The sequence below is a fragment of the Lepisosteus platostomus genome, chromosome 15, assembly GCF_059453375.1.
Source record: "Lepisosteus platostomus isolate fLepPlt1 chromosome 15, fLepPlt1.hap1, whole genome shotgun sequence".
NCBI lineage: Eukaryota > Metazoa > Chordata > Actinopteri > Semionotiformes > Lepisosteidae > Lepisosteus > Lepisosteus platostomus.
The window spans coordinates 1492911-1505916 of record NC_142625.1 but is presented as its reverse complement, the minus strand read 5'-3'; the positions used below and the strand labels follow the sequence as shown (position 1 = coordinate 1505916).

At 51.6% G+C, this 13006-nt stretch overlaps 3 non-coding genes across 3 annotated transcripts; all 3 read right to left on the bottom strand.

Annotated features, from left to right (window-relative positions):
* Positions 1 to 1993: 1993 nt before the first annotated feature.
* LOC148647587 (U2 spliceosomal RNA) lies at positions 1994 to 2181 on the bottom strand. The gene has a single exon (XR_015926951.1). It is a non-coding gene; the product is annotated as a U2 spliceosomal RNA (small nuclear RNA).
* Positions 2182 to 8658: 6477 nt separating this feature from the next.
* Positions 8659 to 8850, bottom strand: LOC148647586 (U2 spliceosomal RNA). The gene has a single exon (XR_015926997.1). It is a non-coding gene; the product is annotated as a U2 spliceosomal RNA (small nuclear RNA).
* Positions 8851 to 11565: 2715 nt separating this feature from the next.
* Positions 11566 to 11755, bottom strand: LOC148647585 (U2 spliceosomal RNA). The gene has a single exon (XR_015926880.1). It is a non-coding gene; the product is annotated as a U2 spliceosomal RNA (small nuclear RNA).
* Positions 11756 to 13006: the final 1251 nt, after the last annotated feature.

The window sequence follows — 13006 nt, the reverse complement described above, 5'->3', positions numbered from 1 at the left end:
CATACTCTGTTATATCCACTACACCTGACCCTGTCCCCTTCTGTTCCGTCAACACATCTACCTGCTCACACCCCACCTTCTTTTCAACCACTCTGCCCCTTTCACACTCCCCAGCCCTCCCTATCCCACCGTTCAAACACACTCGAGACACATGCCCTAATCCTTTACATAAAAAACACCTCTTCCCCTGCATACATTCCTTTGCCCAGTGACCTGTTGTCCCACACCGCCTACACCGCACTGACATACACTGCCTAGCGAAATGTCCTCGTTCGCCACATTTCCAGCACTCCAGGGGCTGCCCCGAATACACTAGGTACCCCCTGTGTGTCCCAATCTCAAAAAAAGCAGGAGGGTGTATCACCCCCTCTGCTGCTGTCTTCCCCAGACGTAACCTCATCCGGTAAACTCTTTTCCCAGTCCATACTCCATCCTCTTCCAGATCTTTTCTCCCTGTTCCTTGTAGATCCACAAATTGCTGTAGGAAGGAGACTATATCCTCCTCCGGAACAAAGGGATCACCCATATGAACAGTCAAAGTCTTAAGCTCCCCGGCAAACATTGGCTCAACTCGGAAAAAACAAATTGGCGCCTCATCCTTCCGCTCTTGTACCTTCCTCCATACGTCAAAACATAAGACATCCGACACTAAGGTCAACTCAAAAATTCCTTGAACACAAAAGTCCTGTAAACACAGAACATCCTCTAAACATATATCCAAGCAGTCAATCAAAACAAATTTCTTGAACTTAACTCTGTCCCAGGTCTCCAGTCCTTCGCGGCTCCTCAGTGAAAACCGGAGAGAGTCCTTCCTCCTCTCCTCCTTCAGCCAAGGAAACAGCGCCGACTTCCTTCCATTCTGCTCCATCTCCCCCGTCGCTATCCTCGAAACCACAAAGCCGGACTCCCGTCAGCTCCGCTCCAACACCGCACAACGCCGTCCTTCACCGCCAATCTCCTTCATCCACCGCACCAGCAATCCTCCTTGTCGTCCTCGCCGCCACACACAGGTTCTCCAAATCCAACACTTCCGGACACCACTCCTTCCAGCTCTTCCAATCCTCCCTCCGCCTTCCCAACCCTCTGACTAAGACCTCGGAATTGCGGGCTTGCCGGCTTAAACCTTGATCTTAGCCAAAAGGCCGAGAAGCGATGCCCACAAAGGCGCGGACCGACGCGCGGGCGTTCCGCTGGCGCACAGTGGCGCAGGCCGACTCCTCTGGAGCCCGGGACCCGCGCAGCTGCCGGCCTCCCTGCAGCCAGAGGCCTGCCGCGGGACTCTGCTCCCCCACTCTCTTGCCTGCCCGCCTGCCTTCCTGCCAGTCCCGGGCGGGGGCCCTGCTCTTTGATCTTCTGTCAACGGCCCGACAACGACCGCAGCCGCAGGGGGCGCCAGCCGCCCGGCCTCCTTAGCTTAGGCCCCTCCCACCGGCAGCAGCTGCGCCCAACCGGCTGCAAGCGAAAGCCGAGCGCCAGCACCTGCGGGCAGAGGCAAGGGGCAGCTCTCTCTCGGGAGGGAGGGAGGGACGGGGACGCGCGCGCACACACGCCTGCCTGCCTGCCTGCCTGCCTGCCGAAACAAAAGAAAGAAAAGGTGGATATACTAAGTTTTTTGGAGGGAAAACGCCCAGCTGTCGAAAGGGGCCCGCCTGCAGGGACGGGGACGGACACACACGCAAGCAAGCAAGCAAGCAAGCAAGCAAGCAAGCAAGCAAGCAAGCCACGCCTGCCTCCCTGGGAAAAGGCTGAAAAACCTAAGTTTTTTGGAGGGAAAACGCACGGGAGCCGAAAAGGGGGCCGGCCTGCTTGCCCAGAGAGTCGAGACGCGGGAAAGCGCACAGAGGGAGCACGGGAACCGAGAGGGCGAGAGAGAGACAGAACACAGAGACACACAGATGGGGGACGAGGGACGAGACCCGAGAAGAAGGAGCTCCAGTCCACTTCGCTTGCTCGCTCGCTACCTACCTACGTCTGTCTTTTCACCGCTGAGAGAAGGTGGTGCACCGCTCCCGGAGGCGCTGCAATACCGGGCCGATGCGTGGAGAGGACGGAGCAAGCTCCTGATCCAGCTCCCTGTTCCAAAAATCCGTTTAATATGTGGTCCCCCGATGGGGGACGTATCAGATATTAAACTGATAAGAACAGATTTTTTTTTTTTTTTTTTTATTATCAAAAAGTAACAACAAACAAGTTCACAGAAACCTCATTAATCACCAAAATCAAACATATAGACACACAAATAACTCAAACAAAACACTGCATAAACCAATCAAAACATGGGATTACAATAAACAAGACCATCAATAGTTAGACATTGGCCAATACTTTCCACTTTTCTTTAACAGCGTGAAAACTCAACTTCCTTTTATCATTGGCCACCATACATCTGACATCCCACAATACCTTTTTCCACACCCCTCCCACATCACATGTCACTCCCTTCTTCACCAACAAATTTCTTGCAGCCCACAGTTCTATTTTCACAAAGCTAATTAAAAACCATAACAAAAAACACATTTCTTTCGTTCTCCCCCCCCTCCTTATACCAAACATTATTGTTGCAAGGTTTATCGTAAAGGTGCTATCTATAGCTTCCAAAACAATTTTACTCTTTTCCCACACTTTTTGCGCAAAATTACAGAACCAAAATACATGTTCGATGCTTTCCTCGCCACAACATCCCGTTCGAGGGCACCCGACTTGTTTAGTCAACTTATGTTTATATAATACGGATCTTACTGGAAGTCTCTTCCATACCGTTAACCAATTGAGGTCTAGACAGTCCAAACGCAAACCCTTGGGCTGCACTCTTCCCCAGATCTCATTTGCAACGCCCCCCACAACCCTGGCTTCTTCTCTTTCTGTTATAGCGCAATACAGTGCCCTGTGATCCAGCATCTCCAACTCGTCCACCGACTCCAGATGTTTCCTTGTCCAGGACACTGCATGCCTGTAATGCCAGGGCAGATCTTCACCGTGAGGGACGTCGTTCTTCCAGTTGGTGAGTCTGCGCATGCTGTTTGATAACCAAAATCTTACAAAATACTGATGATCATGAGACACCGGCTGTTTCAAAGCTTTACACAAACCAGACACAAATAAACAATTTAACTTGATCGGCATGTTCGGTACTGACCTACCCCCCTTTTCTATGGATCTATACATATCTACACGTTTTACATATTCATATTTTTTATTCCACAAAAAACTAAAAACTTCTCTGACCAGATACCTGTTATACCTAGCCGGCATAGGATACACATTTGCTAAAAACGTGAGGGCGGGTAACACGTCTGTTTTTAATATGATTACCTTTTCGATGAAAGAAAACCTTCTGTCGCCCCATCGGAGTAGCCTTTTCCTGACCACCTCCAATGCCTCTTGCCAGCTGTTATGAATCGTACTCAGGTCATTAAAAGAAACCCCCAAAACTTTCAAAGGACCCCTGCAGTAATTCAGGTCGCAGAGACTCCCCTTTTCGTCCCTCCAACACCCAAAATATTTAACTTTGCTTTTTTGTCTATTTAACTTTGCCCCAGATATCCGGGCGAAGCTATCGAAAATCCCCAGAGCCTCCTGCAGACTTTCCTTCGACCCTACCATCAAAGTGATATCGTCAGCATACAAAGTCATCTTCACCCTCCCCCCACCACTCCCAGGCAGCATTATTCCTTCTACACGTGGGCTCGCGTTAACCATCCTAACAAAAGGCTCCAAATAGATTACAAACAATAGAGGCGATAAAGGACAACCTTGTCTCACGCCCACCTTCTGTTCTACCAATTTCCCAAGATACCCATTCACCACCACTCTACTCCCTACGTGCTTATACAGAGTCTTTAGCCACCTAATAAAAAGTGTGCCAAAACCCATCCTCTCCATCACGGCCCACAAAAACTTATGTGACACTCTATCAAAGGCCTTCTCCAAATCAAGGCTCACCAGTGCAAGGGGGATATTCCTCTGCTCGGACCACGCTATTATGTCCCTAACCAACTGCAATGACCAGGTAATTTTCCTTCCCTGGACCCCACACGTCTGATCTTTCCCAATCACTTTGTCCAACACCCCTTTCATCCTATTAACTAACACCTTTGCGAACAGTTTATAGTCTGAGCAAAGCATAGTTAAAGGCCTCCAATTCGCTAACTCTGTCGGTTGGCCTTTTTTATACAGCAGAGTCAAAACCCCCTCACGCATCGATCTTCCCAAAACGTCCTTGCAAAAAACCTCCTTCATTACCTCCAGCAAGATCGGCCCCAATATACCCCAGAAGGTCCTGTAGAATTCTGATGGCAAACCATCAATTCCAGGCACCTTTCCATTTTTTGAGCCAGCTAAGGCCACCCTGAGCTCTTCTAATGTAAACGGCCTTTCTAAGAGGGCCCTACTCTCCTCTGGCAGCTTTGAGACAATACAATCCAGGGAGGCAAAATCTGTCTCCCTTCCCATCTCCTTTTCAGAAAAGAGATTCTGATAATAACCAAACACTGCCTCCAACATGCCTTCTTTATCTGCTACTACTGTGCTCTCATCCACTTGTATCCCGTCCAGCCTTCTTTTAACCTGTTGCTTTCTCACCTGTCTAAAAAGATAAGAAACACAGGTCCCTTGCTGCAGGGATGAGTCAACTCGGGCCTTAAAAATAAAATTCTTTGCCCTCTCCTCGTGATATGCCCTTAATTTCCTTTTTGAGGCTGCCACCTCAGCCATGTCCACTTGCACTCCTTCGTTAAGGAGAGCGTAGAGCTTATTCAGCTCTTCCTGGAGCAGTCTCCCCTCTCTCCTCACCTTTTTCTGACGCTCACGACAATATGACCTCGTTTCTTTTTTGATTTTCTTTTTGATCTGCTCCCACCATTCCAACGTGGGAACATGCTGTCGCCTTTCTTCCCGCCACCTGTTCAAATACAAACTCATACAATCTACATACTCTCTCTCTTCCAACACCTCAACATTCATTCTCCATACACCCTTCCCATACATTCCTCTTGCCAGGCTCAAATCCACTTCTACAATATCGTGATCTGAAAGCCAGGCCGGATGAGTGTTTACTCCACCAACTGCCACCTCCCTGGATACAAAAACATAATCAAGGCGCTTCGCTACACCCGCTGTGTTTCTCCAGGTAGGTACCACCCCTTTTGCTCGGAAACGCACTGCACTATCAACTAAATTAAAGCGCGTCAATAGTGTGCGCAGCTGCTTTGCCCCTGCCTCTTCCTTATTAAAGAGGTCAACATTAAAATCTCCACCAATAACCAGGAACCTATTCGTGGCACACAAAGGGAACAGTTCTTTAAAAAAATCTGCCCTCATTGACCCTACAGCAGGAGCATAGACACACACTATTCTAAAGTTACACTCACCAATGCACAAATCAACACTTAAGACTCTTCCCGGTACCACTGCAACACTCCCTTCGACTAAAACATCCCGATTTCCAATCAACACACCCACACCCGATGAGTGAACCCCACCCACACTCCACCTAGAATCACCTCTATCCCACTCACGCGCAAAACCGACCACATCATTATCATTTTTCAAATGAACCTCCTGCAAAAGACAGACATCGAAATTAAAAATCCTCAAAGACTGAAAGACTGCTGTCCTTTTCACTTTGTCCCTCAGCCCCCTGGTGTTTAACGTGAGGACTTTTATGGTCATGAAAAATTATTTTACATTTTCTCTTCCCATTTATCTATAATGGCCATCACCGCTATGTAAGCGTCCCGCACTTCCGATTCTTGATGACCACTCACAGTCAATCTTGTGATTCTCCTAGCCGCTCCTTCGTTCTCGAGTTTCACTCCCGGAAATCTTCTGAGTACGTTTTTGATTCCACCCGCCTTGTTCGGGAACCTCACATTTCCGTTCTGCCATTCACACTTCTTTAAAAAACCTGATGAGGCATCCAACTTTTTCACATACCTTCCTTCCTTTCTGTACACCCCTGAAGCAAAGGCTTCCTTTGCCTTCCCAGCACTGTTCCTCCACTGCTTTACTAAATCCGAGAAAAGGCACTTTTTTGAACCTATCTCTGAGTGGGTTCTTCCATATATTTGAATGCGTCTCACTTCTTTACCAAGGTACTCACACTTGTACTTAATCCCTTTCTTCTGCAGATCCTGTTCTTCAAACCCGGCTGGCCAATGAACATCTCTATTCTTTTCGTTCCATTTGCACAGGTCGATGAAATCTCTGGGGAGGTCCGAATCGAGCCAAAGGCCCTCCTCACTCCTCAGCTTCTGCTCAGCCTGGACACCCCCACCACCGGTAAGTACCTGGTTGCCCTCATCCGTTTCAGGTATGCAAGAAGCTCCTGATAATACTGAGCAATCTCTGGACTGGGACAGAACAAGTCCCTCATCATGGACTTCACCCTCTCCAGGTGTGTAAACTGCCACCAGGACCTCTGAGACAGGTGTATCACTCAGTGACAAATCCTCAGTACCTCTATCTGCCTTTTTGGCCACTAGAGCATCTGAGCCTTGTGCCTTCCTCTTTATGGATCTTTTAGACACCGACGGCCCTTCTCCCTCCTCTTCCTCCATCCTCTCTCCCCAACTCCCTTCCTGGACACTTTGCACCTCCTGTCCCACTTCCATCGCAGCTGCTTTCAAAAAGTCTAGTCCTGGCGTCTCTGAAACCTCTGAAAAGCTGTCCTTATCAGAAAAACTTCCATCTGTGAGCTCACTTTGCATATGCAAATTGAGCTCCGCCCCTTCTTCTGCCCCTCTCACCACTTCTCCGGTTTCCTCTTCTTCTACCGTTAAGAAGCTTCCATCTTTTGAAAACCTTCGGTTTCCCTTTTTTCCAGGTTCCCTATTGTCAGCCTCCCCACCTTCATCCACCTCTCTTCGTCTCTCCTCTTCATTTGCAGCACCTGGTCTTTCACCTGCAACTCCACTCACGACTTCTGAAAAAGTCCTTTTCCGTAAAGCACAGTCTTTAAATATATGCCCTGCACCTCCGCACAGATTACACCTCCTCTCTTCCTTGCATTCTGAAGATAGGTGACCAACCCCCTCACATCTTCTGCAGATTCGCTCCCTGCAATCCACCACATGATGTCCCTCCTTCCTACATCTCCTGCAAACCGAGGGCTGTCCGTAATAGAACAAGTACCCCCTGTTGGAGCCTATCTCAAATGATGCAGGCGGGTGCAAAAGACCGTCCGGTGCTGACCCATTCGCTCTGAAACGCACCCTGTAACGCCACTTCCCTGTCCAATAGTTTTTCCTGTCTATTATCTTCACCCCTATGCCCTGAATATCCACGAAGCGCTTCAAAAAACAGACTATGTTTTCTTCAGGCATATAGGGGTTAAACATTGCCACTGTCAAGGTTCTTAACTCCCTGGCAAACAAGGGCTCCACATAGTAGTCCACGAAAGGTTTCTCTCCTTTCCTTCTGTTCACCTCTGCCCAAACGCCCCTGACAAGATTCTCTGAGTTGAGCGAAAGGTCAAAACACCTCTTACCCGGGAAGTCTTGTAGGCAGAACACGTCCTCAGGCTCCAGGTGCAGGGCATCTCTGATCACCTCGTCCTCGAAACTGTCCCTTGAAGTGAACTCCGTCTTCTCCCCGTTGTCTCGTAACACAAAACGCACAGCATGTCGCACTCTTCCTTCTCTTGAAAAGGCTCCTCCCTCCATCGTCAAAAAATGGCCGGAAAAAAACCGCCACGCAAAAAAAGGCTTCGAGTCTCCCCGAAACAAGCGATCCGTCTCTCCCTTTCTCCTGGCTAAGATGCAAGCTGCGGTCAGGCCACACACTTGATCTTAGCCAAAAGGCCGAGAAGCGATGCCCACAAAGGCGCGGACCGACGCGCGGGCGTTCCGCTGGCGCACAGTGGCGCAGGCCGACTCCTCTGGAGCCCGGGACCCGCGCAGCTGCCGGCCTCCCTGCAGCCAGAGGCCTGCCGCGGGACTCTGCTCCCCCACTCTCTTGCCTGCCCGCCTGCCTTCCTGCCAGTCCCGGGCGGGGGCCCTGCTCTTTGATCTTCTGTCAACGGCCCGACAACGACCGCAGCCGCAGGGGGCGCCAGCCGCCCGGCCTCCTTAGCTTAGGCCCCTCCCACCGGCAGCAGCTGCGCCCAACCGGCTGCAAGCGAAAGCCGAGCGCCAGCACCTGCGGGCAGAGGCAAGGGGCAGCTCTCTCTCGGGAGGGAGGGAGGGACGGGGACGCGCGCGCACACACGCCTGCCTGCCTGCCTGCCTGCCTGCCGAAACAAAAGAAAGAAAAGGTGGATATACTAAGTTTTTTGGAGGGAAAACGCCCAGCTGTCGAAAGGGGCCCGCCTGCAGGGACGGGGACGGACACACACGCAAGCAAGCAAGCAAGCAAGCAAGCAAGCAAGCAAGCAAGCAAGCAAGCAAGCCACGCCTGCCTCCCTGGGAAAAGGCTGAAAAACCTAAGTTTTTTGGAGGGAAAACGCACGGGAGCCGAAAAGGGGGCCGGCCTGCTTGCCCAGAGAGTCGAGACGCGGGAAAGCGCACAGAGGGAGCACGGGAACCGAGAGGGCGAGAGAGAGACAGAACACAGAGACACACAGATGGGGGACGAGGGACGAGACCCGAGAAGAAGGAGCTCCAGTCCACTTCGCTTGCTCGCTCGCTAGCTACCTACGTCTGTCTTTTCACCGCTGAGAGAAGGTGGTGCACCGCTCCCGGAGGCGCTGCAATACCGGGCCGATGCGTGGAGAGGACGGAGCAAGCTCCTGATCCAGCTCCCTGTTCCAAAAATCCGTTTAATATGTGGTCCCCCGATGGGGGACGTATCAGATATTAAACTGATAAGAACAGATTTTTTTTTTTTTTTTTTTTTTTTTTATTGAAAAACAGTTCGTTAAAGTTCATTAATTCACATTCACATAAATTCAACCATAATTACAAACACAACAACCTGAATTCTAATAAAACATAAACAATACGAACCAACCCAAAATTATAGACCTGTACAACAACTCATGGTAACATAACATACATAAAACTATCCTCTTATTCCAAACAACTCAGCCTAATTCAAACTTAAATTCTTACACGACAAACCAAACCTCACCCTGTCCTTCCCCATACACAATAATCCATTCCCTCCCAAAACCATAATTCTCCACAATCCAAATAGACTTAATTTCCATATTCCCTCCCCTTATGCAAATACCATCATCTTACTTCAACTACCTTCCTTCCACCATCTTCCTCCCCTCACTTCCCTTCAAGTAACATTTCCCATAAACATACACATCGGATACGTACATTGCTTCTTTTCTTCTTCAACATACTTATCCATACACTGAACAATCGGAACCACCCACTGCTCACTCTCTCTTTCTTCACCCCGTCTGCTATCATCCCCATTCGTACTCCGCTGCCCATTCTCATCACCTTTCACACCCGCCTTAACTATTCCATCCACACTACCATCACTATCTCCATCCATCTCACTCGTCAGTTCACTTACCACATCTGACAATTCATCCAAACCACTGTCTCCATCTATATTACTCAACCGTACACTCTCCACACTCCGACTATTCACAGCATCATCCTCTCTCCGCCCTCCTCCCACAACTTCACCTTTCTTTTCCATGTTCTTCTCTACTCTCCATACCCTCTTCCATCCCACACACCCCTCCTTCTTTTCAACAACTCTGTCCCCTTCCCGCTCACCACCATTCCCGGTCCCCTTCTGATCCATCAACTTATCTTTCTGTTCAGTAACTCTTCTCTTTTCCCTCAAACAATCCCTTTGCAAATGACCACTTTCCCCACATACAAAACACCTTACACAATCTTTTGCCCTATGATTTCTTGATCCGCACCGACTGCAACTCATACTCTTACACTGTATTGCATAATGACCCAGTTCAAAACATGTCCAACACACACGGGGCTGGCCTGGATAAACCAGGTATGCCCTGTCTGTCCCCATTTCAAAAACCGCCGGGGGGTGAAGCACCCCCTCCTCCGCCATCGAACACTGCCGTAGACTCATCCAATACTTCCTCTTCCCGGTCCATACGCCATCTTCATCCCGTTCCTTCTTCCCTTTCCCATGCAGTATCACATGCTTCCTCAAAAAACCCTCAATGTCCTCCTCCGAAACGAAGGGATCCAACACAAAAACTGTCATGCACTTCAAGTTCCCCGCAAACCACGGTTCCACTTTGAAGAGGTTCAAAGGAGCCTCTTCCTTCCGTGCCTGTATCACCTCCCATAGTTCACAAACCAAAGACTCCGAAATCAAAGTCAAGTCAAAAATCCCCCGCTCACAAAAATCTTGCAAAACCACCAAATCCGTCATCTTTACTTTCAAAAATTGTTTCAAAATCAAGTCCTTAAACTTCCCTCTGTTCCATGTTCCCAGGCCTTCTCGTCCTCGCACCACGAAACGAAGGGAGTTCTTCCTCCGCTCCTTCCTCGGTCCAAACGCTCCTGCCATCGCTCCAATCAACACCGGCCAACCGTCGCTCCTGCTCCTTCCGCAACCTCCAGATGACCACCGTCCAAATCTTCACCTCTCAGCAATCCTCCTCGTCGTCCTCCTCCTCCTCGTCGTCTCCGTCACTCCAACCTTCTTGCTCCAAACCTTCAGCCGTCCTTCTTTCCCATCAGCATCCGTCCTCGCCTTCCCGACCCCCTGGACTAAGATCTTGGAACTGCGGTCAGGCCACTTGAACCTTGATCTTAGCCAAAAGGCCGAGAAGCGATGCCCACAAAGGCGCGGACCGACGCGCGGGCGTTCCGCTGGCGCACAGTGGCGCAGGCCGACTCCTCTGGAGCCCGGGACCCGCGCAGCTGCCGGCCTCCCTGCAGCCAGAGGCCTGCCGCGGGACTCTGCTCCCCCACTCTCTTGCCTGCCCGCCTGCCTTCCTGCCAGTCCCGGGCGGGGGCCCTGCTCTTTGATCTTCTGTCAACGGCCCGACAACGACCGCAGCCGCAGGGGGCGCCAGCCGCCCGGCCTCCTTAGCTTAGGCCCCTCCCACCGGCAGCAGCTGCGCCCAACCGGCTGCAAGCGAAAGCCGAGCGCCAGCACCTGCGGGCAGAGGCAAGGGGCAGCTCTCTCTCGGGAGGGAGGGAGGGACGGGGACGCGCGCGCACACACGCCTGCCTGCCTGCCTGCCTGCCTGCCGAAACAAAAGAAAGAAAAGGTGGATATACTAAGTTTTTTGGAGGGAAAACGCCCAGCTGTCGAAAGGGGCCCGCCTGCAGGGACGGGGACGGACACACACGCAAGCAAGCAAGCAAGCAAGCAAGCAAGCAAGCAAGCAAGCAAGCAAGCAAGCCACGCCTGCCTCCCTGGGAAAAGGCTGAAAAACCTAAGTTTTTTGGAGGGAAAACGCACGGGAGCCGAAAAGGGGGCCGGCCTGCTTGCCCAGAGAGTCGAGACGCGGGAAAGCGCACAGAGGGAGCACGGGAACCGAGAGGGCGAGAGAGAGACAGAACACAGAGACACACAGATGGGGGACGAGGGACGAGACCCGAGAAGAAGGAGCTCCAGTCCACTTCGCTTGCTCGCTCGCTACCTACCTACGTCTGTCTTTTCACCGCTGAGAGAAGGTGGTGCACCGCTCCCGGAGGCGCTGCAATACCGGGCCGATGCGTGGAGAGGACGGAGCAAGCTCCTGATCCAGCTCCCTGTTCCAAAAATCCGTTTAATATGTGGTCCCCCGATGGGGGACGTATCAGATATTAAACTGATAAGAACAGATTTTTTTTATGTTTTATTAGAAATCAGTAAAAACAGTGCTTTAAAAGTTTACACTACCCTCCACCTTTACACCCATGTGATCAAGTCCTTCCAACGTTCACGTGCCGCGGCGAATCCCCATCGGAGGACGTCCCACCGAATCCTCCGTGAGACGTCCCTCTTAACTTTCTTTAAGATGGCCGGCACTGATCTCTCTACTCCGTGTTTGACCAGCTCAGATCTTGCGTCCCAGACGTGGAGCTTGGTCAGGCTGATAAGGAGCCATAGCAGAAACGCCGCGTTCCATCTTCGGGAACCAGCCACACCCTTCATTACCGTGTTCAGCGTCAAGAGGGACCCCAGGCCTACCTGTGCGTACAGGTGCTGACTAGACCTCCACACCCTCTGCACGAACCCGCACTCCCAAAAGACGTGGTTAACGGTTTCTTCCCCTGTGCAGCCGTGCCTCGGGCACTGGCTCTTCTTTGACAGTCCGTGCGAGTACATGACGGCCCTGACCGCCATTCGACCCCACACACCAAGCCAGTTCAGGTCTTTGAGCCTGTTGTCCAGGCCCTTTGGTTGGACCTGCTGCCAGATGTCACTGGGCACACCCAGGAGCGCTGGCCTGTCCAGTGCTGTGACCACCAAGTACATCCTCCTATGGCTCAGCGCTACGTCCTTGTCCCGTACCTCTGGATGTGCCCGCAGCCACTGCACTGCGTGGCGATAGTGCAGTGGGAGCCGCTCAGCCTTCGGGGTCGTGTTCTTCCAGGCGGCCAGGTGTCTCATACTCGCTGCCAGCCAGAGGCTCACGAACCGGCCGCACAGGTGGGGCGGGTTACCGTGCAGGATGACGCACAGGTTGGCGACGAACACGCAGTCCAACTTCACTGGGAAGTTCGGGATCCCTCTGCCTCCTTCCACGGTAGGTCTGCACATGTCTGTCCGGCGGATCCGTTCGTATGAGTGGCCCCACACGAAGGTAAACACTGTTCTTACCAGTTCCTTCCTCCTCCTTGCTGGTAGGGGGTACACTACTGCCAGGTGGAGAAGCAAGGGCAGGATCTCCACCTTCAGCACCAGCGCCTTCCCTATCCACGTCAGGGATCGTTGCTGCCAAAGGCCCAGCTTCTGCTTGATCTTCCGGAACCTGGCCTCCCAGTTCAGTCCTGAGGGGTCCAAGGTGTGAAATAGGACCCCCAGGATTTTCACCGGGTCCGTTGTTTGTTTCAGTCCTCCGGCGACCTCCGGTACGTACGGCCAGGTTCCAAAAAGCTTCACCAGGCTCTTGGCGCGATTCAGTTGG